The 25,304-nt window shown below is 40.4% G+C and overlaps 1 protein-coding gene across 3 annotated transcripts in view; it reads right to left on the reverse strand.

The window, feature by feature from the left end:
- Nucleotides 1–25,304, reverse strand: part of GRIP1 (glutamate receptor interacting protein 1) — a 275,417-nt gene that overhangs the window by 192,706 nt on the left and 57,407 nt on the right. The gene's annotated exons all lie outside the window — the stretch shown is intronic.

Here is a 25,304-nt window from a genome sequence, read left to right on the forward strand (position 1 = left end):
TCTACCACAGATGGTAGATGCTCCCACGTGTGGTCCTCCAGTCCCACCAGACACCTCCTGGCTGCAGGCACCAGGCTGGATCCATCAGTCACCATCCATCAGTCAAGCCATCACCACTTGTGCTTGTACTTACAGGAGGTGCTGCCTGGCATCTATGAGCATGGGGACATCAGGCAGCCCTTCCATGGAACCAGTGTTACAGATCTTGGGCCCCCAGCACTAGAAAGACATAGAGCTGTTAAAGAAGGTCCAGAGCAGGGCTACAAGGAAGATCTGAGGGCTGGAGCCTATGAAGAAAGGCTGTGGGAACTGGACTTATTCAGCATGGAGAAAAGAAAGCTATGGGGACACCTTATTATTGCCTTCAAGTACCTCAGGAAGCTTACAAACAGGAGAGAGACTTAGAACACACGAAAGTTCCCAGCAGTCCAGAAATGAATGCGCACTGAAGGCAGGCACAGGGCATCTTTAGGGCATCCTCCAATTACCAAGCATTTTAAAACAATAGAGTCACAAAAATATATGTTTTCACCAGAAAAGCTGACAAAACCATGAAGGTGCCTACCAAGGTTCCCATGGGAGCCTGTGCTAACGCTCCCTGACCTCACCACCCCTGTTTTTTGCCCTGTGAAAATGCCACTACTGTCACCAGCCAATAAATACCTTGAGGTCTGGAATTATTTTTAGTGAGGCTCCTGTAAGGAAGCAAGGTTTAATTACGTGCCTAATTTATCACACAGCTCCCCACTTTCCAAAGTTAAAGAAGTTGCAGGAATACTACCAAAAGTAAAATAAAACCTGAAGCTTTTTATATGGATCTCAAAGAGCATATCACTGTATCCTCTGCATATACTGTGTATTCTAAAGACTTCAAATCCCGTGTCTCCCTCTGGGCTCTGCCACCAAGCAGCAAAAACATTAATTTAGTATCAGGAAACATGAAAACCAAACAAAGACTTAGCCTACAGCAGAGAGAAGTCTCTCTGTGCAGAGATAGGAATGTTTTGATTTTCTATTTGCTTCCGTAGAACACTCTCCCTGACAGCTGGACAAAAAGTTGTTTGTAGGTGTCAGAACCATTCAGCTTTGAAACAGACGACTTGCAGCCATCGCTGTTTCCTAAGGTTAAATTATAAATCCAAATCAAAGCAATACAGCTAGTTATCACAGGGGAGAAAAATGTAGAAATTCCTGGCTTTTAAATTGTCCTCTAAACAAAAGCTGACAAACAAAATCATGCAGACAGTTGGCTGTCAACAAGTAGATCTGCCATTCCCTGGTACCATGGCTGTTCAAGAAACACGCAGCTTCTGCTGAGGGTACTGCTTAATTATAGAAAAGCTTAGGTTGGAAGGGACCTTAAAGCCCATACATTTCTAATTCTCCTATGATGGGCTGGTTGCTACCCACCAGCTGAGGCTGCCCAGGGCTCCATCCAGCCTGGCTTTGAACACCTCCAGGGATAAGGCATTACAGCTCCTTTGGACAGCCTGGGCCACCGCCTCACCAAATTCTGTGTAAAAAAATTTCTTCCTAATATCTAATCTAAATTTCCCCTTCTTAGTTAAAACCTCTCCCCCTTGTCCTATCACTACCTACCCAGGCTTACACATGTTGCCCGCAGCTGCTCACCCACAAGTCATCTCCCTATCTCACGGTTAACACACCTGCTTCCCATTGCCTGAATGTAACCAGCAGGGCCAAGCAATGCCAGCTTTTCACTTTTTAAACACAGAATGGCATGAGCTTTTGATAGGATTTCCCCCTCTCTGAAATTGTTATTTATGGCAAATATATATTCAGAGAAAGAAATATCTTCACTGTGTGCAATGCTATTATATAGTCAACATACTAAACGTTTTACTACCAAGATTACCAAGAACTTATGTTTCATATGCAATACATACATTTTCTACTGCTTTGTTGAAAACACCAGAGACATTCATTAGCTACTTCTCAAGTCATACCTGTAAATATTTTATCATAGCCCTACATTCAGATGTATAAGCAGAGAATTCAATTTCACAAACACAGTATACTGCTCTTGTTTGCTCCAAAAAAAAGCTAACTACTGCTCCTTGTGTTGATTAGGACCCACTCTTGATGAGCCGTTCATTCCTGTATGGAAACCTTACAATTACCTACCAGAAAATGAATAAAAGAGCAGGAACATGTAGCATGCACACAACAGCTCCAGAAATATTTGTGTGTGCCATTTTCATCACTATTTTGTTTAATTTGCATTATCAAGCTCTGTTAAATTGGATCCACCTCAGTTCTCTGTCTTCTTGGAAAAGACTCCGTGGATGTAATAAAGCCAATATACGATTAACACACTGTGCTTTTCACATATTTAAACTGAAGCATAAACTCTTTTGTAGCCATGGACAACATCAGCATTTAAGTGTACATTTGCCTCTGTAGTCACAGCATAGTCTAGGTTCCTTGGCTTGTAAAATATCTGCATTTATCTTTTTACTTGCATAAAATTAGCTACGTAGATATCTAGGGAAAATTTCACAAATGATACAAGTGTTTTCTACTGCACTTTTTTGAACATTTTGGTATTCATGGACAAGCCAAGTAGAAAAATTTCAACAAGGATTTCCATTTGAGTGGGCTTGCAAACATGTTGCTTTGAAACCAGAGCCCAAGTATGAAGCAACCCTCTCTAGCACTTTGTATCAGAAATAAATATGAACAGTTTTAAGCAGGTATTTTCCATCATCCATCACGTTTTGATGTTTAAAAGAAACTAGTTCAGATGGAGGAACCCTCCTACACCTGCCTCTACATCTCTGGCCAGCTCGAGAGCTCCCCGCAAAGGATGGAATGTATCCATTGGGACATAACAACTCCCAGGAGCATATAGTGGCAGCAGGAGACACCCACCTGCTTTGATTCCTCTCTTTAAGAAAAAACTCTGAATTATACATGCAAAACACATAAATTAAGGCAAATACAACCAGTTTTTGGAGGTTGGTAGAATATAGATGACCCTTTTCCTTCCTCTCTCAAATCCTTGGCCATAAAGATGCTGCAAACCTGAAAAGGGAGGTAAGAGATCTACACATCTCTTTCAACTGAAGGATGTCTTCGGCAACCTTCTGCTATTGCTTCTGGAAACCAGTAAGAATAGACAAAAGAACTTCCACAAACTACTCATCTTATTGTATCATCCTGCCTGACCTTTTGGATTTTCAAGAACAGATGTTTGTTTACGCGCTATAATTGCTCACGTTAAGGCTGCAATCTCCCACTCAAAATTTGTCCTAAATATCTTGGTATAAAACATGAGCTCATCAAGTCGAAAATTATCAAATGCCTCAGGTCCACAATCTATTAAGCGCAGTAAGAACATAAGGTCTACATATGTGCAGTCAGTGCCATGCACAAATACAGCACTATATGTGAGGAGAACTAAGCAGCAACCTTGCCTGAGATCCCCTCCCATTGCCTGAAACCCTTGTATGAAGCATGCTTCGAAGCAGAAGTCTCATGCTTCTTCTAAAGACACTTGCAGAGCCCACCAAAACCAAGTGACACACATCTATCTCATTTAACAAAAGAAAAGCAGAACAACCAGCACACCACAGCTGGAAAACTGCTGCATGAGAATTAGATGGCGGTAAACCACTGCTAATTTCCTACTGCTGTTTCTAAGACCTGATACTTTTTAATCTGTTAAATAATCAGTTTCCTCTGATTATAAAGCATTACACTCAGTTTCATGAAACATTCACGCATCCTTCTTATCCACTGCTCACTTAGAGTCATAACCCATTGTTTCTTTCAAGAATGTAAGACTTAAGAGATGCAGTTCAGCTTTTCTGTCACCTAATTGAAAAATAACTGTCAATCTTTTTTTCTTCACCCCCTCGTTTTCTTTTTCCTCCACACGAACACAGAAATTTTTAAGAGACTTGCACCTTCCAACAACACTTAGAGGAGCCCTTCACTGTGTTACACCACCCATACATTTTATCATATTAACTTTCCCAATCATTTTACTCTTTGCAAACATTCTCTCACATAAAAATGTGCACATAAAGCCATGAATGATGCAGAGAGCAAGGATAAAGTAGAGCACAAAGGATAGAGCAGGAGGCTACGTCCATTTGGAGCGAGTTGGGGGGCTGCTGCTGGGTTTAATACAAGAACGCTTTCTCTTGCACATTGAGAATGTTGAGAAATCTTTGTAGTGCTGTTTTAAAAGGGTCACTTGTCAAGCTGAATTTCATGCAGAATGTATGCTTCAGGGAAAAGAAGCTTTTCTCTTTTCTTTTTTTTTTCTTCCTTCAATTCAGCTGTAACTGTTTGCATACACTCTATTTTCCTTCCCATGTCTGGCTTACTTAGCTTTAAAAGAGCGACTAATTGGAGTACGCAACAAGCAGAAACAAATGTTAACTTGACCACTTTGAAGGAAATACCTAGGTGACATTAAGTACAAAAAAAAAGTACAAGTTTGCTTAACGTTTTGTCACACCAGCAGTCACCCTCCAAAAAACGCTTAGCGGAGTACTACTCTAACCAGATTTAAAGCCCCTCAAGGGCTCAAGCACTGATATTTTAAAATACTAAAAGTAGAACATAATTCTCCGAGAAAGTCTGAATTAAAGGTGTTTTCATCTTTCTAAAGAAACGCAGCAAATGGCTAGGGGGAACACTACCAAGATTTTGCATACTGTCTGCTTTATGCATAAAGTATATCTCAAACTAAATATGAAATGCGTATGGAAAAAAAGAATCCTCCGTACTGAGGAAGAACTATCATCTATTCCTAATTTTCCAGTCTTAAGAAGCTGCACATTGCAATTCTCACCACAATCATAACCTATGTAGAACACTGGAAAGAAATGATCAATTAATTAAATCACTAAAATAAAATACCTAGCAGGTGCGTGAAACAAAAGTTCTCACAGTACAGCATGAAAATATTTTCTTAGGGTGCATATGTAGGCTACAGGAAGCACAGGACCTTGTAAGGCCCCATTTCTTATACTGCACCCAGGTCTGGGGGCCCCAGTAGTAGAAAGCTTTGGAGTTGTTGGAGAGGGTCCAGAGGAGGACCACTAAGATGATCATTGGTTGGAGCACCTCTCCTATGAAGACAGGCTGGGGGAGCTGGACATGTTCATCCTGGAGAAGGCTGCAGGGTGACCTGACTGCAGCCTTCCAGTGCCTAAATGGAGCCTATAAATTGGTGGGGAGATAACTCTTTACAAGGGTAGATAATAGCAGGACAAGGGGAAATAGTTTTAAGTTGGAGAAGGGAAGATTTAGGTTGGATATCAGGGGGAAATTCTTTACCATGAGAGTGGTGAGGTGCTGGCACAGGCTGCCCAGAGAGGCTGTGGATGCCCTGTCCCTGGAGGTGTTCAAGGCCAGGTTGAATGGGGCCCTGGGCAGCCTGCTCTAGTGTTAGATCTGGAGGTTGGAGGCTCTGCGGGTGGCGGAGGGGCTGGAGCTTGATAATCCTTGGGGTCCCTTCCAACCCAAGCTATTCTATGATTCTTTGAGGAGAGAACCTCAAATGAGGTTGAAGTAGGTGGAATTCAGAGATTCACCTGACAGTGGAAGACTCAAATCTGACACATGGGGATTAAAGTAGGCTATGGGTGAATCTCTTGCTGAGCATTTCTTTCCATGTAAAGCCTTATGCAAGAGACTTTTTATTGTGCAAAATTGGATAGGTTTAATTTCTTTCACCTTATGAGATAAGAAAAAATGGTTGTGAAATATCCTCCACATCCTCATATAAATGCATCCTAACCGCCCGAGAGGCTGGGCCACAGCCTCACTGCACAGTGAGTGCAAGTGCATGGCCCTACTCCAAAACACTATCCCACCTTACATCCTTAGGTGTAAAGATTCCATCTTAAAGCACAAAAGACCAGCACAATATGTAACACTAAAAAGAAACAGCCTTCACAGGCCATTTGACATAAATCCTCCTCCCTACCTATCTTACTTGATACCAGTTTTTTGTAACAGAGATAACATATGAAACTTAGATTTATAGACTATTTGGCACAGAGGAATGTCTGTATTCTCCCAGCAATACCACAGTGCGTGTTCTGCCTCTTTTCTTAATACTATTCAGTTACAACCATCATTTGGTAGCAACTAAAATCTTGTTAGACATCACCACTGAAAACACACACCAGTGATGAGTTGTGCATTTCTTTGATCGCAGAATCATTTATTGCAATAAGAAACCACTGTCATTTGTTTAATAAACGGAAGGAGTGGTAAGAAGGCATAAAGGATGGGCAACAGGAAAGAAATCTGTCAAGGAAGACTACAAGCAGGAAACTGGAGCAAGGAGAAAGCCTCTCTGGAGGGGGGGGGAAAGCAAAGGAAGGAAAAAAAGCACCCAGAAGTGAATTGCATCCTGAGTCACCTGTGTTTTATCGGGATCAAGGTGCAGTGGATAAATAGAAAGATTTTACTGCCGGTGAGTCCAGACAAGAATAAAGTGCTGCTCAACAGTCAAAAAGCAAATAAACAAACAGCTACAGGAAAATTCTCCATTATGATCACGTGAATTTACGACTGAATAATATGTAAATATATATGCAAATTAAACCATCCATCTGGAGTCCCCTGCCCTAGAGGCACCTGCCAACATAACATGATGGCACTGAAGAACCCAGTTGTTAAGACAGATTAACCCTATTCCTCCTCTCTAAACACCCTTCACATCAAACCATTTTCTTTCTTTCTAAATCCCAAGTTTTAAGTAATTTCTATCACTATTGCCCAATCTGAAACTGCAGGACATATCAGTTAAAAAGAACAGAGGCTAGCAGAGAAACATGAAAGGCAAAAGGACAACTTCACATGTAACTACCCATTAATAAGACCCTAGTATTACATGTCCGGAGAACTGAAGGATCACAGTTTCCATCCACAAGTCTCCCGCTACAATAGCAAGGCCCATTGAACATTACTGTGGTGCTTCATCTGCCTGGTGCCAAACAGCAGTTTGGAAAATGAGAGCTACTGACACCTCGTTATGGATGAGCATTGATTTCCCTTCTGTCCCTATTCCAAGGGCACAGAGCAGCTTCTACAGTTCCATTTAGAATTTGTTTCCAATTGAAACTTTCCCTTCTTCCATTTAGGAAAACAAAACAAAACAGAAAAAAGACATATCTTTACACTGTTGTTAAACAGCTAACAAAGAAAATACTGACAAAGCAAACATTAGAGCTCCAAAATTGTATGTTCAATTCTCTTGCATAGCACCAGTATTCCTGGTGTTCAGTGTTAAGAGGCAAACACCATAAGGAAAAAAGGCATTACATCTTTAGCAGGCGAAACTCATCCACTCCTGCCATAAGTTTTGATGTTTTCTGAAAATTTACTCTTACATTACCAGCTTTGCCATATAAAATTGCAAGGCTAAATATAAAGTGATGGCTCATTCGGTGCTCTTAGGGTAATGCTACAGGATGTAAAAGACTATGAGATCATTGACCTTAACTCACATTTGAGAAGTGATAGGGTAATTAAGGTTTCTTCTCCTTGAAAGCAGATGGTTCCCAAACAAAAGATTACTTGAGAATTTACTTGGCAGTGAGAAAAAAGAACCCCACGCTTTTTTCACACACCCCTTTGATGTTGCTTCATACTTCAGGATTTTTTCATTTCCCTCTTGTGGCCTTCCTCTTCACTAGCAAATACAAATGCTTATCATGGTATTCCCAGGAAGCCAGCCCTCAAACATCCACTTCATTTCTGTGCGTAAAACACATTTTCATGCTTACTCTCTTTTCCCTGTTCTCTTCATTCAGATCTTCGTATTTTGTTTCTTTCATGGCCTACAGGCTACCATTCGAACCTTTAGCTATTGGATTTCGAGCTCTATAGAACACATTTGGGCGCAGGAGTCAAAACTGTGTATCAAGAAATACACTGCATTCTACTCTTGGTCAATTATGAAACACAAAGAAGACAAACGCCGTGCTCAAAAAGCAACTCCCTTATTTCATGACATACATATGGAGTGACAGAGCTCATTTCACTCAGAGGGTGGTGGCGCACTGGAACAGGTTGCCCAAGGAGGCTGTGGATGCCCCATCCCTGGAGGCATTCAAGGCCAGGCTGGATGTGGCTCTGGGCAGCCTGGTCTGGTTGTTGGCGGCCCTGCACATAGCAGGGGGGCTGAAACTGGATGATCATTGTGGTCCTTTTCAACCCAGGTCATTCTATGATTCTATGATAAAAGTCATCCCAACCTATAAGAGACCAAACTACTGCAAATTTCAGCCTTCACCAACACTGACCTAGGGATAAAAAAAAAGAGGTGGGGAGGGAAGGGAATTTTACACCACATTGAATAAGTTACTATCAGTCACTGTACAAAACTGAAACAACTAACTTCACTATCCTAAAGTTTTGTCATTTGTTGTGGATATTCCAACTGAGAAGCATTCTCATTATTTTAGATGCTCAGTATAAATATCTGCAGACAGCACTTCTAAAGCATGAACATTCAGACTGGCTGTGGATTTTACAAGACAACTTGTAAAATGTTTTCATTTTGTTTACTCAAGCACTAAAATTTTGCTGAGAACCGCTGAAGCATCCGTGTAGAAATGCTCATAAATTCTCCCAAGTTTTATACCATCCTGTGCAGAGAGTATCACAATGATACAGACTGACACATATGATTCTTTAAGGCATTGCTTTGGAATCTGCAATTCTTCTGTCTCCTTAAAAAAGGAAAAAACAAAGCAAAACAAAACCCTCAGTTCTCAGTTAATCCCCTTAAGAGAGGGGTATTAATGATTACCGTCCTGCTCTCTACTCCTGGAACTGGGCTGCCTGTAAATTATCCTGTGCACTGTCAGGTGGTGTGAATGGACACTGCCTTTTTGTTCTTCTACCGTTCAGCATCCCCGTCCACAGATCTTCTAAGAGCTCAGTTTCACACACTGTGCACTGAACTGAACACGCTGCTTGTGGTAGTGCATACTGTGATCACTAGCAGTTGGCACGTACGATGTTCACATTTTTGCTAGTATTGCCCCATATTAACTACTGAAACAGTATTAACACAAGTTCTGTTGTGTCAGAAAAACACAGATGAAATAGAAATAACTTCACATTGGGGAGGAAAAAAAAAATCATAGAATCATAGGATGAGCTGGTTTGAAAAGGAACACAATGATCATCCAGTTCCAACGCCCCTGTTATGCGCAGGGTCACCAACCAGCAGACCAGGCTGCCCAGAGCCACATCCAGCCTGGCCTTGAATGCCTCCAGGGATGGGGCATCCACAACCTCCTTGGGCAACCTGTGCCAGCAAAAAATAAAAGGGAAGAGAAAAAGAAGAAAAGTAAGTTCATTCATTGGACCTAAGCAGCATTCCAGAAGCAGAGGCTGATAGCTTGACATTTCATTTTTTAAGAAGTCTAAACAACTACAATAAATTTACAAATGTAGACATGCCGCACTGTTAAATTTCATTTCACGCTCAGTAAGCAAACATTACCAAACTGTAAGTACTGTCATCCTCTGTCTTTTTAGTTAGAAATCTTGTAGCCAATGAAAGTTTGACCTTGAAATATTTCACAGATGGATGAATTTGTTTAATTTGCTAGTCACTTTGTGATGGATTTTGCAGAACTGCAGAGTTAGGTCACATTTACTCTAATTTCAGGGGAAATGACTGTTCACCCACTTTACAAGAACTTTATAAACCGCACCATCAGAAATAGTCACTCAGAGTTCATTAACCAACCATACATCTGGACTACCATGAAAAACTCAGTTATCAATTGATAAATGCAAGGATAACACAGAAGCTAAAGACTATTTTCCTTGTGCTTAGTACTCTCAGATTTATTTTTAGTAAGAAAACAAGTAAGCTTGTACACCATTTTTGAAGGTTCTAATAAAACCACTGAACTATTTCTCGTACTGAGGCCAATGGAAATCTATGGCTTTTAGTGAAGGGGATGACTTACTCTTGTTACAGTATGCAAACATCAATTTCTGTTCTTTTATTTATTTATTTTTAAAGAATGTATTGAGTCTATAGATGAAAAAATGTCCAACTCTGCTTACTCAAGGGACAGCTTTTATTTCCTGATGCAGTCACTGCACACATAACCACAGTCACAGCGCAAAACAAACAACTTAATGGACACAACTGCTGACTTTTGAATGGCTTAAATATCTTAAAAATTCCATATTGTAATGATATATCATAATTCACTGTCCTTTCAGATACATCAAGTCAAAAAAAAAGAAAATTCTTTTGGCCTAAATGAGGAAAATAATTGGATTGGAACCGCAGAACTGTAGAAAGAACTTAAGATCTCCAATGGGTTGTAAAATTAGCTGCAAACTAACAAGAAATATAAAAAGAAATATAAAAATAAGCATTTCACGTATTTTAGGGGGAAAAAAATCATCTGAAGTACAACTTGTTTGCTGCTAAAATTATTATTTTTGTCCTCAGAGACTCCATTCAGAAAACCCTGCCATCACCATCCTACAAACACGTACCCCAATTAATGACTTCCCACAATGCATGCGGTTGCACTGGAGCCATCAAGACTCTTCAGACAATTAAACTGAAGTCTGTGCTGCTCATGCTTGAAGCTGTGCCTCTGTTTCACACTTTCTTTCTATCCTGTATCTGTTCTCGCATAGAGGCAGTCCATGCTGTCAGAGTACACGCATTGACCCACACTGCCTTTTATTCCCACTATCAAGATTTTCACCTGTCTAGGTTGCCCCCGGTTTTATATTAGAGATCAGATGCAAAATACTTGGGGCAGACTCTCCATTGGTCAGTAATACAAATATTTTATTTTTTTTGTTGTTGTTGTTTCTCTGACCTTTAAATTGACTTCTGCAAACATTATAATCTACTGAGGCCAATGGGAAAAACTCTCTCTGACTTCTGAGGAGTTCTGGGTTGGATCAAGCTCCAAGGGATCCTTTATAACAACCCATGGGGCAATGCACATGCACATGGTGTGGGAGGGATGAGTTAGAGGGACTCACTGTCACTTCTTACATTCTTGATGTCATCAACTGTTACACATGAGCACAGCTAGCAAAAGCCAAGACTTGGCAGGTAAAGCAAAAATAAAGCATGAAAGAGTTGGGGGACAAAAAAAACACTGTATTCTCTGTTTAAAGCGACAGCTCTACAACCTGGTACATAAGCATTACCAAACCAAAGACCATCACAGTGTCTTTGTTTTTGGATCAAGAAAGCAGGAACGGAAAATTTTCAGGCACTAATTCTGGAAAATGACTAACCATCTGTTTTAGGAAGAGTATTCTAGATTCTTTAATACTATACACGCTAGTTGGGCTAAAATCAAGTTCCACATTCATGCATGCATTACTGATTTATGAGCACTCATGCCCTTTATTTTACACAATGTATTTAATAACCTCTTGAGGGAAAGATAAAAAATTGCTAGTTACATTTAAGTTTATCAAATGAGGATTTAAATTAGATTTAATAAGATGTCTCCTGGATGCCAGCACAGCTAATCTTCCCAGAATCCCTTCTGATGCCACTTCCAAGAGGTTGAAGGGAAAACACGATACTGAGTATTAACTCGGAGGCATCGCTGCCAACAACTACATCGTTGGGTGTATTGCATGCATAGTAATAGCTCAGCAGCTGCTCTAACAAAAGTTCCTGGACTAAAGTAAATGAGAATCTCAATTTATAGTTCAAACACAAGTTTATAGCGTATAAAATTTAGGTGAAAAGCTTGAAAATAAAATTTAAAGACATTCTACAAGTCAATAGAGAAAATACTGATAAAGCCAGACCGTTCCTAACAAATGCACTGCACTTACCACTTCCTCATTTTCCCCACTTCTACAGTTTTCAAAACCCTTGTTACTAATTTGAAGCCCTACAACAGTGATATTTTGTAGTTCATTAAGTAAATGTTTTCAGTTCAGAACCCTACAATCTCTGTGCACTGAAAAGCTAACCTACGGAGTGGACTACCATTAAAATGATACTTACTTCTAAATGAGGGGGAAAAGAAAACATAAGAAAACCAAAAGTCACACCCATTCACAAAATACACAGTGAAAAAACCTTCCAGGAGAAACCAGCTCAGCACTGAAGTACTACAACTGGACTTTGGTTTTCACCTTGGGCCCAGTCAGTGGCAAGGCAGCATTGCCCTCAAGCCAAGGGTCACAGCAACTCTTGGGATGACAAAGGGCAGCAGCTTAACCACTGCCTTACTATGTCAGCTGCTTTCTGTTTCTTTTGAACATGGACTGTCAATTAATTACCCAACCAAAACCCCTAAGGGGGTTTTTAATTATTATTTATTTTGCATTTTCAGCAAGTTAGCATGCAGTGACTGTTCCAACAGACGAAGTCACAATATTAAATTGGCAGCACAGAGTAGCCAGGGGTTGTCTAAAACAGGTTTATGCTAATACTTGCATATGTTTGTGCAAAAATTTACACAGAACAATGTTTAGATTATGTTAATGACCTGACTGCAAGTAAAGAAATGCAATATTCAAACCACATGCAGGCCTTCTTCCAAACTCATGTATTTATTCTTAGAGGGCACATCAACTTCCATTAAGCAGAAAGAGAATTTATTTTGCCTGAGACCACAGTTATACTACTAAGACTCAGACTTCTATATTAGTTTAAATCTAGAACTAAACTAAAGTGCTGGTCATTTGTAGTCATTAAAAAAGACCATGGTACCCTCATATAAGACCAGCAGCTGATGTTCTGGACAAAGCTCCAGCAACTGCTGCAGATTGAACTACATCTGCAAAAGGCAGATTTTCCCCATTATCGCCATGGAGAAGCTATGGCTTGGCTGGTGAAAATATACCAGTCTCAAAGGCATTAGTCATCTTAGAGAATTCAGGGAGATGTGAGACAACAAGATAAGGTCAGCTACACTGTTAAGAGAAAAAGAGCAGGAGAAAGAGACAGGGAAAGAGGGAGAGGAAGAGGAGAATCTTTACACAGTTGGCATGAGACTTCTATTCAAGGAAAAACGAGAGCAAAGCATTGAAACAGAACAGTTTGAAGACACCTTGGGAGAAAGAAAAATAGATAAAAAAACAGCCAACCGGGATTTCTCATGATTAAATTCTGTCAAATCAGCAGAAGGACAGCAACCACGTAGACAAAGAAGACACGACAGACGTCATGTGTTAACTGTAATAAATATTTTCACAAGTAACAGATGTCACTCTTAAAGAAAGCTTAGCTACCTCAGGGTGAACAGAAAGCTGAAACTAACATTCGTAGCCAGCAATCCAACGTTCTGACAGAAAAGCAATTCATTTAGATATTTTTGGATACACTGCTATCCAATATTTTACTTTCTGTGTGTCACATACTTCCAAACCTTTATGTGGAATTCCAGTATATGTGCCTATCACAATACATCACCATTCTCAAACCAACTGCAACCACCCTGGATGTGCAGAGCAGAATATAAAATAAATAAACTGAAGTAATCATCTGAAAGAAAACAGGATGCCAATCAATAGAGAGAAATGAAAGATATCAACAAGCATGAGCATTCAATTACATGCACTGAGGATGAAGAACAAGTGATTAAGTAGGTATTACCATGAAAATCAACTGGAGACCATAGTCATTCAGAACCCCATAACCCTTATCCAATATTGACAAGCTAGGCAAACACACCAATATATTAAACAAGATTATAACAGACATAGAGTTGTTTCTGCTTTCTCTCTATACTGCAAGGTCTCACTCAGTTGGATGTTTCTGTGCCTGGGCTAAAGGTCTGTGAAACATAATCTAGGGAGGGGGGAGAGGGAGGAAGCAGAAAAGACTGTGGTAACAACAGAATAAACAGTGCGCAATAATGTTGCAGAAAGAGAAAACAGTATAAACATTATGAAAGAGAAATCATTATGAACAGAGCTCCCAAGAAGATTCAGGTGGAACGTAATGTAAAACATTCTGCACGTAAAGGCAGTGAAGTGTGGGACAGTGTGACAGAAACCTCGAGAAATTCAACAAATGTAAAGTTCTGCACATGAGATGGAATAATTCCACTCAACAGCATGGGATACTGGACAGTGGAAAAGAAAAGAGCTCTGCAGAACCAGATTGCATGCCCCAATGGATAACATCACCTGCACCACTCTGCAGGGCAACAAATAGGGCTCCAGAAAGAGAAATTCTAATTCCCTTTAGATGGAAAGGAGACAAAATTAATAATAGTGGTGATTAAACATTAGAGCAGGTTGCTCAGAGAAGACTTACCATCCTAGCTGTTACTCAAAATTCAGCTGAACATATCCCCAAGCAACCTGACCTGACTCTGCCCTGCAAGGTAGGCTGGACCAGGTGACCTCCAGAAGTTCCTGCTGCCAAAATTATTCTATAACCTTCTGTGATACATGGTCTGTAAGGCATGACAAAGGCAGTGCCTTGGGCTAGGAGATGGACTGCACCATCTCCAGAGGCTCATTCCAGCTTTTGTTCTGCACTTCTGAAGACTGAAAAGTACTGCAAAGTCTTCAGACAGAAAATGTATTTTCTTCTTTTCTGCATGAACAGTTTATTTTAGTTAATAGATTGCAACCATTACATGCTTAGAAATTTAATATCCAAACTCAGAAACGTATTTAAGTACCTGACTGCATGACAAAGGGAACAAAAACAGTGGAAAAAGTTACCGCAGTCTGCATATGAAGTAAAATCTTCAAATACCTCCTTGTGCCCTGCAGACTTCCCAGAGAGATTCCCAGGTACTCTGCTGACAGCTGAGTTGGAACCTCTGCTGAATACCAGCCTTATAGCATACAGTGATAGAGGAATGCAGAGCACCCAACACTTGCAAGCAGCAATTGTAAAATCCCTTTTTAACTTTCAAGGCCTTAGCAGCACAAAAGACAAAACAAAATCTGACTACAGCACGTAGGGAGTTTATCTGTGGATAGTACTAAGAGATTCCAGGTGAGAACAAAAAGCCCTCCAGCTGTCAGCTATGCACTTTCTAATTTGACATAGGAATTTTAATCACACAGCTCTAAGTACTATATTTCACAGAGTCTAATGGCCACTGATGTATACAGAAAACATTAAGTTGATATCTTCTTAGAAAGGAAGGGAAGATACGTTCAAGTCCGAAAGTTCTGTAGCATCCTCTCTGGAGATTGTTTCAATTTCTCAAAGAAAAATAAAAGGGCCTCTTTAACCTTTGGACCAATTCTGATTCTTTTTAAGGTGAAGACATAAAGCCTTGTCCTCCAACTCCAAATATGCTGTTGGTAAACGTGACATGAAAAAGAAAAAAGAGCTTGGCACTGCTTACATTAATCCATTAGTTGCATGAAAGACCACAGTAATACCAATTACCCTATGTGACTGATTTTGTCAGCTTAAAGGGATAAATACTGCCTTCATGATCAATGTCTGTAGTTTTTGTCACGTTTTGTGCAAGAAAAATACACGACTACCATGTGAAATACTGGCCAGTGGTGTCGTTTTATTTAAATACAGTTCTTTCATCAGTTATTTTAAAAGCCACTACTCTCCTTCATCCAGCTAAGCATGTTGAAGTCTTTCAACTTTACAGCTCAATTTATATTGATCGCTCCAGAGCAATTCTCAAACTACAATGAAAGTTCTGTAGATGCACATCATGTCATAGGGAGGAAGAAAATCTGAGTTACGTGTGTGTGGAAGATAAGAAATTGAATGCTCATTTTTTGAGAGGCTTGAAATCTCAACCTGCACGTAAACATCTATTACAAACACATCTCCTTTTTATGGCTATTCTATTCACTTTTGGTGATAGAAACTACATCACCAAAATATACATGAAATACACACACGCATGTTACCGTCACAGAATAAAGGCATACGCTGCTATGTTCTTTAACTTGGACGTATACATATATACCTTGAAAGAAAATAACAGTTCTGCTACAATTTAAAATTAAGCTAATATACATACCTACAAAACTCGTATTCATGAGTCTAAGGACATGCAAACAGAGACGCTTGATTGAAATACAATAGGTTGAAATAGGATACAGTATTTAAGACATGCAAGGGAGGAATTCTAAAGCATTGAATTAGAAAAGGGATTAAGCTAATATCACCCCAGAACACAGCATTTAACACACTTAACTTACATATCTTTGTTAATCTTTGAGTTCTTGTGTCTTGGCTAAATATCCTACTAAACAAGGAGAGGTATGAACACGGTAGTGAGATTTAATTAACACTGAGACTTGGTGGAATGCTTACACATAGAAAACTCTGAGAAACTGCCCAGACTATTTAAATAGACAATTCTAAGTGTAAAACCAGAAGTGTCATCAGACAAAGGTACTTTGTGGCTAGCTCTGCATTGCAGAGGTATGAAAGAGATCAGAGGGTTTGTTGTTGTTCTCATTTCTCAGACATAAGAACGTTGATCCATCAGTTTTTAAATCTGCAGTGCTTTTATAGTGACTTCAAACACGCGCGACTTCAAAATCATTGAATAGTATCTTTTAAATCAACCTGGAAAATATCAAATTATTTGCAAGGAAAATAATAAAAGGCTCCCAGTAACATCAAAATAAATGCCTATATTCAAAAGGCAAGAAACTTTAAAGAAACACAAGAAACTGGAAAGATAAAGTACTGAAAGTTAGCCCTGTTAGTTACAAACACGCTCCAATAAGAACAGTAAGTGCATGTGTTGGAAGATGTGCTTTACAGTGTTTAGATAAAAATCACCTGAATTATTGTCTCCTGTTGTCTTTCAATTCAACATTCCAATCATTCTGTTCAAATTTCATGGATGAAATCAATCTCAGCTTCTCCGTGTTGCACATCTCACTTGTCTTTTGCTTGATTATAGATGACATCTTTTCTCTTTTATCCTTTCAATTCTGCAGACTTCCTCAGCCATCCTTACCTTCTCCTTACTCTACAGCAATCAATCTGCCCTTCCAAACTCAGTTTCATGCTTGTAAATGGCCACAGCATTTTCAGTGGAGGCATGGCATACTGCTTCCCCCACCCCAGAGGTTTAAACACGCCAGCAGAATCAAATTAGGAATAGAGAAAAGATGCTGAACATCTCCTGATGGCCCTGAAGCAGAAGGTTCTTCTACAGTAAATGGGGGTTTCCTTTAGCATCTGCAGTTTCCTCCCGGCTCACTTCTTCACTGACATTTTCTGTCTGGGTTCTAGGAAAGAATCACTCCTTTCCTATTCCAAAACACAATGTCCATCACATTAATCACTGAGAGCTGTGTCTCAAACTTCTTCAATGGGGAACTCACATCACCACTCCATGGACTGCTGTTTTGGCCCTGGCTCACAGTGGTGACACATCTCTTCACCAGTAACTGTGAGATCCAGGAAACTTTAATCTTCAGCCTCTTTTGAGTTCAACAGGTTCTGACACTCTTGCAAATGGTATTCTTTTCCTGTGTGAGCATTCATGTGATCCAACCAGCACAAAACTTAGCAGTATTCCTACATTGTCATTGTCATCATCATTTCCAATGCACTGAAGCTGAAATCCAGCTCCACACACAGTTCCCTTGTCATAATCCACTGATTGGCACAGACGAGCTGATCACAATATTCTTTATTTATGGAGTGACAGCTGTGCATGGGCATCCAGAACATGGCCTTTTTTATTCCATCTCAGACTGCCCCCCTGCTGCCATCTGTCACATGTCATGAGATATTGGTGGAAAGGTTCAATCTCTCCTGCCATATCAACAATATCCACCTCTGATGTCATGGACCAACATAATAAAATAAGAGGTATTTTTCTTTTTTTTTTTTTTTCCCCTCTAGGAAATTCATAGTCAAGAAGCACAGAGTTTACTTTCCTTGTGAGCTAGTTAAGTTTATGCAGCCAGATTTTAAGTTCTGGGAAAATACTCCAGATATAGCAACAATTATACTCATTAGAAGAGAATATTGCTTCTGAAAGAGTAACTACAGCTGGTTTGAACCCAAGAAAACCTCATCTCCAACTCAAAGTTTTCTGATACCGTTAGTGTAGAGGTTAGCAAACTTCCAAAGCTGAGAAGAGTGCAGTTGCACTTTTGTTTCTCAATTTAAAGGCTCAGCACACTGCCAAAAGCTCCAAAGGAATCAGGAGATGCTGCTGAGCACCTCATTTTGCCTGGGTGTAGAGCAGCAGCTCCCAACTGCTGCTGAATCAGCTCCCTGCTGCTCCGCTCCTGTCCCGCCATTGCAACACCATTCCCTTTACTGAGCTGGGAGAACCACCCAGGACATCACAACACAAACCAGGCCAGGGATCAGACCCAGGTTAAAAATAACTGTGGTGTGAGAGTGCAACACCCACACTACAGGCAGTGGGCCTCTCCCTGTGTGTGTGTCTTATAGAAATTGTGAGATGGAGACACAGCTGTGGTTGTAATGTAGCCATCTGCCACTTGAAAAGACATCCGCTGTTATCAGACTGTACTCAGATTGGAAGGAGCATCAAAAATCTACTACATTAATTTTCTCTTATTTTTCTCTGTGTTGCCTCAGCATCTGACACATGTAATTCAAGTTGTTCTTTCCAAAAAGGACCTGAAACTCTCCGTTATCAAATCTTCTCAAGTAGAACTGTGTCTTTCTGAAGTCCCAATTCAGACCTCTCAAGCCTTTTTCAGCATGGACTTTGAACAAGGTTCATTTTATTTTCCTCCCTGGCTCTTGCTCTGTAAGAACAACTTTTGTTAACAGCAGAGAGTTCGCATGTGTGAAGACAGAACTGAGAGGTGCAGTGATGACCACCAGGAGCAAACAGGGCAAGGGCTGGAATATTACCAGTAAACAAAGCAACTGCTGCTAAAACTGTGCTTTCTTGGTGGAGAAGGGCTATTCAGCAACAATTTTCAGACATCTGATGCTTCTGGATGCAATCAACAATTCATTGCTCAGAGAGATACACAACGCTTAACTTTCAGATTCAGCCCATTGCGAAGAGCAAATACTCAGAATTTCTTCACACGATTCAGTTTTTACAAGGATGTAAATGACCAACACTCAACATGAACCTGAAAGCTGGGGCCTCTATCACTTAACCATCTTCTCCTTCCTTGCATTTTCATCCCAATACACCCCATGAGAACACAGATATCCCCTGCTTATCTCAGGAAGAGGGTGTCAATGCTCTGTGAGCTGTTACTGTGTCAGAACTGTAATCAGTCAGAAATGTTTCCCTCAATGTTCCTACGCAAAAGACAAAACTGTGCACAGGTCAGGCAAGGACCTTAACTCTTCCCACTTACAACTTTCAATCCAAACCCACACTCTGTGAGGAAAGCTGCGTAACAAAACAAAACCCAACCAACCAACCAACCAATCAAAGAGTTGAAATAAATATCAAGCAAGTAAATGTATAACAATTTACACTATTTTTAAGATTAGCCATTTGAAATGTTTAAAACATAGAATCATCGAATCATTAAGGTTGGAAATGATGTCTAACATCATTTAGTCCAACCACCCCCACCATGCCCACTGCCCATGTCCCTCAGTGCCACATCCCCACCGTTCTTCAACACCTCCAGAGATGGTGACTCCACCTCCCTGAGGCAGCCTGTATCAACACATAACCACTGTTACACAGAAGAAATGTTTTCTTCATGTCCTGAACCTCCCCTGGCACAACTTAAGACCACTGCCTCTCTCATATCACTGTTACCTGGGAGAAGACACCAACCCCCACTTCACTAAACCCTCCTTTCAGGCAGTTGTAGAGAGCATTAAGGTCTCCCCTGAGCCCCCTCTCCCCCAGGCTCAACAAACCCAGAGTATTCTAATTACATTTTTAAAAGTCATAAAATTGGAGGGTTAAGGATCTAAGTTTGGGAATAGATCGTTATCTAACTATTCTGAAATCAGATACTTCCCTTCTAGGAAGCCTCCTTCCCACAAGTATTTACTGAAGGAAAATATGACAACAGTAACGATGGGAAAAACCCGCATCTTGGTTTGGACTTGGTAACAGAATGATTTTACTCACAAAAAATGTTAAAGGAAGGTGTGAATAAAGCTAAAAATACCATCGGAGCAGAGCAACAATATCAGAGAAACTGTAACATGAATTCATGAAGCAGCTTCAGCGTCTGCCTTGGAGATGCTAGTTTGCTTGCCAAGTCTGTCAGAAAGAATTAATTTGTCAGGAAGAAAAGGATACAGCGCAGGAAAAAAATATTTGTTTGAAAGTTATATTGCCATTTTCTTCTTTTTCCTCTATTTTTTTAGACTATTTCAAGCTTTTGAGAATGATTCGCTGTTTTTCATGTTTTTAAGTGTAATTCTATCACATGAGCACATCCACCCTGTCCTTGATGCTTACATAACAACACCTCCCAAAAGGGAAGAGATTAGAGGAAGAAAAAATCATGCTTCCTAAGTTTTTTGATGGCTAAGAATGGGAAAAAGGATTATATTAGAAGCATTTTCAACCTGGGGACAGGAGTTAACAGGCTAAGGATCTATTAAGATATGCTTGAAGTAAAGCTGCTAATGTGATGATCCAAACTGCAGATTTTGGAGCCAGGGGCTATCACAGTCACCCTTCTTCAGCCAGCAAGCTTAGGAATCAAGTCAGAACATCTGATTATAAGAGATCTGGGGAATAACCTAATTTAAGTAAAAGAATGCACAAATGCAAAGTGATGTGCCAGGTTTGAAGTGATCAGATTGGTTTGCACAGAGTGAATTAGCAACGGAGTTACATGGACAGTTTTGCAACCAGCACGTGAGTGGTATCCCGTGTGTGGGACACAGAACAGAATGAGCATGGCACATAATTGTTGATTCAGATAACCACAAAAAAGAGTCAATTTTATCTCTCTGAACCTCAAAAACAAGCACTGAGAGAAAAAGAAATGGAATTAAGTAGCACATGGTTTACTGCAGAGACACCATCAGCAAAATAAAGTAGGTATTCAGCATAACTAACTTGCTAAAGTATAATACACTGCAGTGCAATGGAAACAAAAGGGTTGTTTTTGTTGTTTTTTTTCCCCATAAGTTGAATAGTTATGTTACCAAGAATTAAGTGTAAATCAGCCAGAACGTGTATGAAATAGACTTGAATGTAACTTAGAGCTGGAAAAACTCCAGCCAACACCTGTACTGGGAAATGAAGCATTTGAGCTGGCATGCACAAACTCAGGTGTTATTGGTAGGTTGAAACATGTTCTACTTGAAGAGAAGAAATTCTTGAACTCAGAATTTCACTCTAAACAAGCACTGCTGGTTGATAACCCTCTTCTGAACTCACCCACAAAAATCAGATGGATGTAACACAGAAGAAATTAGCCTCCTTTAAACATGGTGTCTGAAAAATGCAGAGCCCTCTGTGAGCCTCTCCCTGTCCTACGCTACAGAGGTGATGAACCTGGGATGGCAAATTTCGCTGCACTGAGTGGAGGGAGGTAGGCTTGTCTTAACTGAAGTAGACCAGGTGAATATTTGCCCGGGAGTTAGTTCCAAATAAATTCAAGTCTATATTTCAGAGATTTCTTTTATGAGGAAGTTACTGACTGCATCATTGCTGGTGAAACTTATTTCCTAAAGCTAATAAAAAACCAAAACTTCTGCACAAATTTTAATTACAGCTTCTCTCACAGAGCTGAAGCTTCTAACCATCATCTCATCTCAGCTAAAGCCATGAACATATCAGTAAAATCATTTTTACTAAGTGGGTCTTGGCACTTAAAAATATATCTAGAATTATCATTACAAATATGAAGCAGCAACATCAGAGCCAAATATTATAGTTCCATTCTGCAGAATGTTAGCTTGGAAAGGGAAAAAAAAATCAATAAAGTCCATCTGTTTGCAAAAGAGTATTGAACAAAAATTAGATCTGACCAAAAAAACAACAAAAAAACAGGAAGTATATCCTAAAGAAAAATGTATTATTAACATTTGAAATAACACTGCATATATATATATATATATATATATATATATATATAAATCTGAGAGATTTTTTCAATATTTAGGAATAATAACTTTATTTAGCGGGAATAACTTCAGTTATTGACTGTTTCTGCATTGACTACAAGAGTACACCTCCACTACTGGGCCCAACTTCAGGGCAAGTATTTTCCTGGTCTGTTCCAAATTAAGACTGCCCTGCCACCCTCCATCAATTGCACAGAGAAATCTGCCATCCTGGGTTCATCAGTCTTCACTTCCTTCTCCAAGGATCTTCCTTCAGTTTAATTCAACCGTCAACCGCACAACATGACCACGTACAAATAGGGAGCTGGAGTTTAAATGCTTCACATTCACCTTTGTTGGCAGAGCAAGACAAGACCACAGCAATGGGTCTGACTGATACTGCACTAAGCATGTAGCTACACAAAAGAAAAGAGTACAGCACTGTCAAGCCAAGAGATGAGCCCGACCTATAAAGAACCAGGTCACAAAGCCATACAACAAGAAGGCCCACAAGACACTGCACCAATCCATGCAAATTATGTTCATCAGTCTCCAAATCAGCAACATCAATAACTGATATCCCAGTACTTGCTTAGCTCAATGTTAGGGCCTCCTTGTTCAAACCAACAAAAACATTTCTGGAAAAAGAACTTTAAAAACATTAAGAATATCTGTACTGGGAGACGCTTTCAAGTCATTTTAGAAACTGTAAACATTGAGCTTAGGCAAAATAGATACCAAATCTAGGAAAACTGTTCAAGAAAACAGGGAAAAATATACACCTAATGGCATGAAAGAATCTTTTCTAGTAAGAAAACAGGATTAGTGTCATAATATTATTGTGTTGAAAGATGATAGCTAACCAGCCAAAAAGCCCCTGGTATGTTCCTAATGCCAACTTCATCGAAGATACAAGTGGTGATTAAGACCCCCAGAACCAAACAGAAAAAGAAAATCACGGCTCAAACTGATCCAAGAAGCTTGTGGTTAAAAGCGTAAAAGTGGATTTCTGGATAGAAATTTAGTTTTTAAATGACTGAGGAGGCACGAACATGCTACATTTTGAAAGACTTGCTAACATGGGAAATTACAGGTTATACTTATCTTCCAAGTGCTTAGTTACAATTCATTAAACTGAAATTTAACACAATATCTGATGTTCTTTCATTCTGGTATAAATACAACAGCTTTACACTCTTATTATTTCATTTGCAAACACATTTTCCTGTAATATACAGAAAAAATTAAATGAAGCATCAAAGTAGTAACAACACAACTGAAGGAACAACTTCTCCACTGCTGGCTTAACATCTCACTTCTTTCTGATACCTGCATGGATGCTCCCTGAGCGTGCTCTGCTTTGCTTATGGTTGTCTGCTCACCCCCTTGGCTTGGGCATTGGCTCTCACTGCACAGCATGGTGGGCCTGCTCAGCACCAGCACAGCCTGCAACAAACTCCATGCAAACACCAGCACCTGAATGCCAAGATGCATCTCATCAGTGCTGGGAGCTTGCACGGCTGATAGCCCAAGGAGGAGCCAGAAGGTTGGCGTCCAAGATGGGGCATGGCGCGAGTCCCCCGTGCACAGCACTTATCGTGAGCTTCCTCATGACAACTGTCCTTGTTCAGCATGTTCCTGGTGGGCTGCGTGTAACAGCACTCAGCATCTCATACCTTTTTTGACTCGGGTTTGTGCTCAACAAAAGCCCTCAGCCAAGCCCACACAAAGGACTTCAAGTGCAGCATCAGTGGAAGTCACAGAGCCTGGCATAACAAAAATATGTAAAAGCCCTGTCACTGCAGAAACCCCTCAACAAGCAGGTAAGAGCTCATGCTTGACCTGTCCCCAGTGCCCACTCTGGACTCAGGCACTTTCTTCACTCTTAAAATCAGCAGAGCAGGGAAAAAACAAGGCAGGGAAGGGGATATGCCAAGGTCCAGAGGGCAGCTGCCACAGGGTAAGGAGAGGACACTCTCCTCAGGGCCTGTGGGAGAGCATAGGAACTGGCCAAAATATGATAAATGAAGACAAATAGGCAGAAACCACATTGTTGCTTACAGGAAAAGGGAGCAGAACCTACATGAGCATTTCCTCTGGAAAGCTGCACACATAAACCTGTCTTCTCAGAGCCATTACTGTCTGTGTGATGGAAACTGCATGTGCTAAGGAGTGGGCCTCTAAAACACACCTGATGATAAGAAGAGCCTTCTGCACAGCCACAGAAATGTGCTGTCGAAGTAAGGTCTGAAGGAAGAAATAAAATACTGGGAGAGATGGGTCGAAGTTCTGTCCAAAATGACTTAATGCCTTCAAATTAGCACCTAAATGTTGATCTGCTTATCCCAAATTATCACCTCAAGTGTCTTCCTAGCTGAGTTCCACCACAGCTAGCAATCTATTAGATAAAGCCAACTGTAAAACACACAGGAGATTTGCTCATAGCTTCCTTGATGACCGGGAACCGCAGCTAAGGCACAAAGCTGTTGGTTTTCTTCAGAATGCTGGGAGAATCCCACTGTGGAAAGAGCTGTGTTCTATCAGCTTTTGGTGAGCTAAGGAAAATACGGATACTAAAACAATTTATTCGTACAGATATTTACCCAGAAATCTTCTGGTTAAGACATTGGGGAGAGTCAGACTGGTAGGTGAAATGAGGTGAAAATTACAGGAGAATGAGGCAAGCCTACCTCATGGCAAGGATACAACCTGCAGTCCTGAATTTCAACAAACACTTTGCAAGCAATTATGCAGAGGCAATTCTGAAGTGACAGCAGATACACCAGTGGCTGCCTCTTCACTAACGCCAGAGAGAGCAGCAACAGAAAGGAATCTCTAGGGCCTACTTCAGTCATCTTCGTATTATTAACACTGCAATCTTTGTGCAGCTTTGTTGGCAGGATCCTCAGCATAGCAGCAGCATTTTCCTTTAAGTTAGAAGGAGGTGTGCTGAAGTGTACTGGGACAATGCTTTCCCCTGTGCTACCCAACTAATGGGGGTAAAATGTTACAGACTGTCTCCTTCACAAATGCTTGTGACTCCTGGATAGGAATCCAAGTCGAAGAATGTGACACAGAAGCAGCAGGACATTACGTTACTGGTTTGTAAAAATGTGATTTTAGGCATATGCCCATCCCTACAGGTCTCCTCAAAGATCCCTGAGACAGGTTGCATGCCCATGCTCCCCGAGGTGCTGATCTCCTTTGTTTAGTGAGGGCACACAACAGCTACTTAAAAGAGAAGGCATATTGGTCTCAGCAATTGACAAATTGCTGCTCTGAGTGGTGATGTTATGAATTTTTAAAGGAACCTCATTACAACCACTTCCCTCGCTCATCGCAT

This window comes from Coturnix japonica, chromosome 1, assembly GCF_001577835.2.
Source record: "Coturnix japonica isolate 7356 chromosome 1, Coturnix japonica 2.1, whole genome shotgun sequence".
Classification (NCBI taxonomy): domain Eukaryota; kingdom Metazoa; phylum Chordata; class Aves; order Galliformes; family Phasianidae; genus Coturnix; species Coturnix japonica.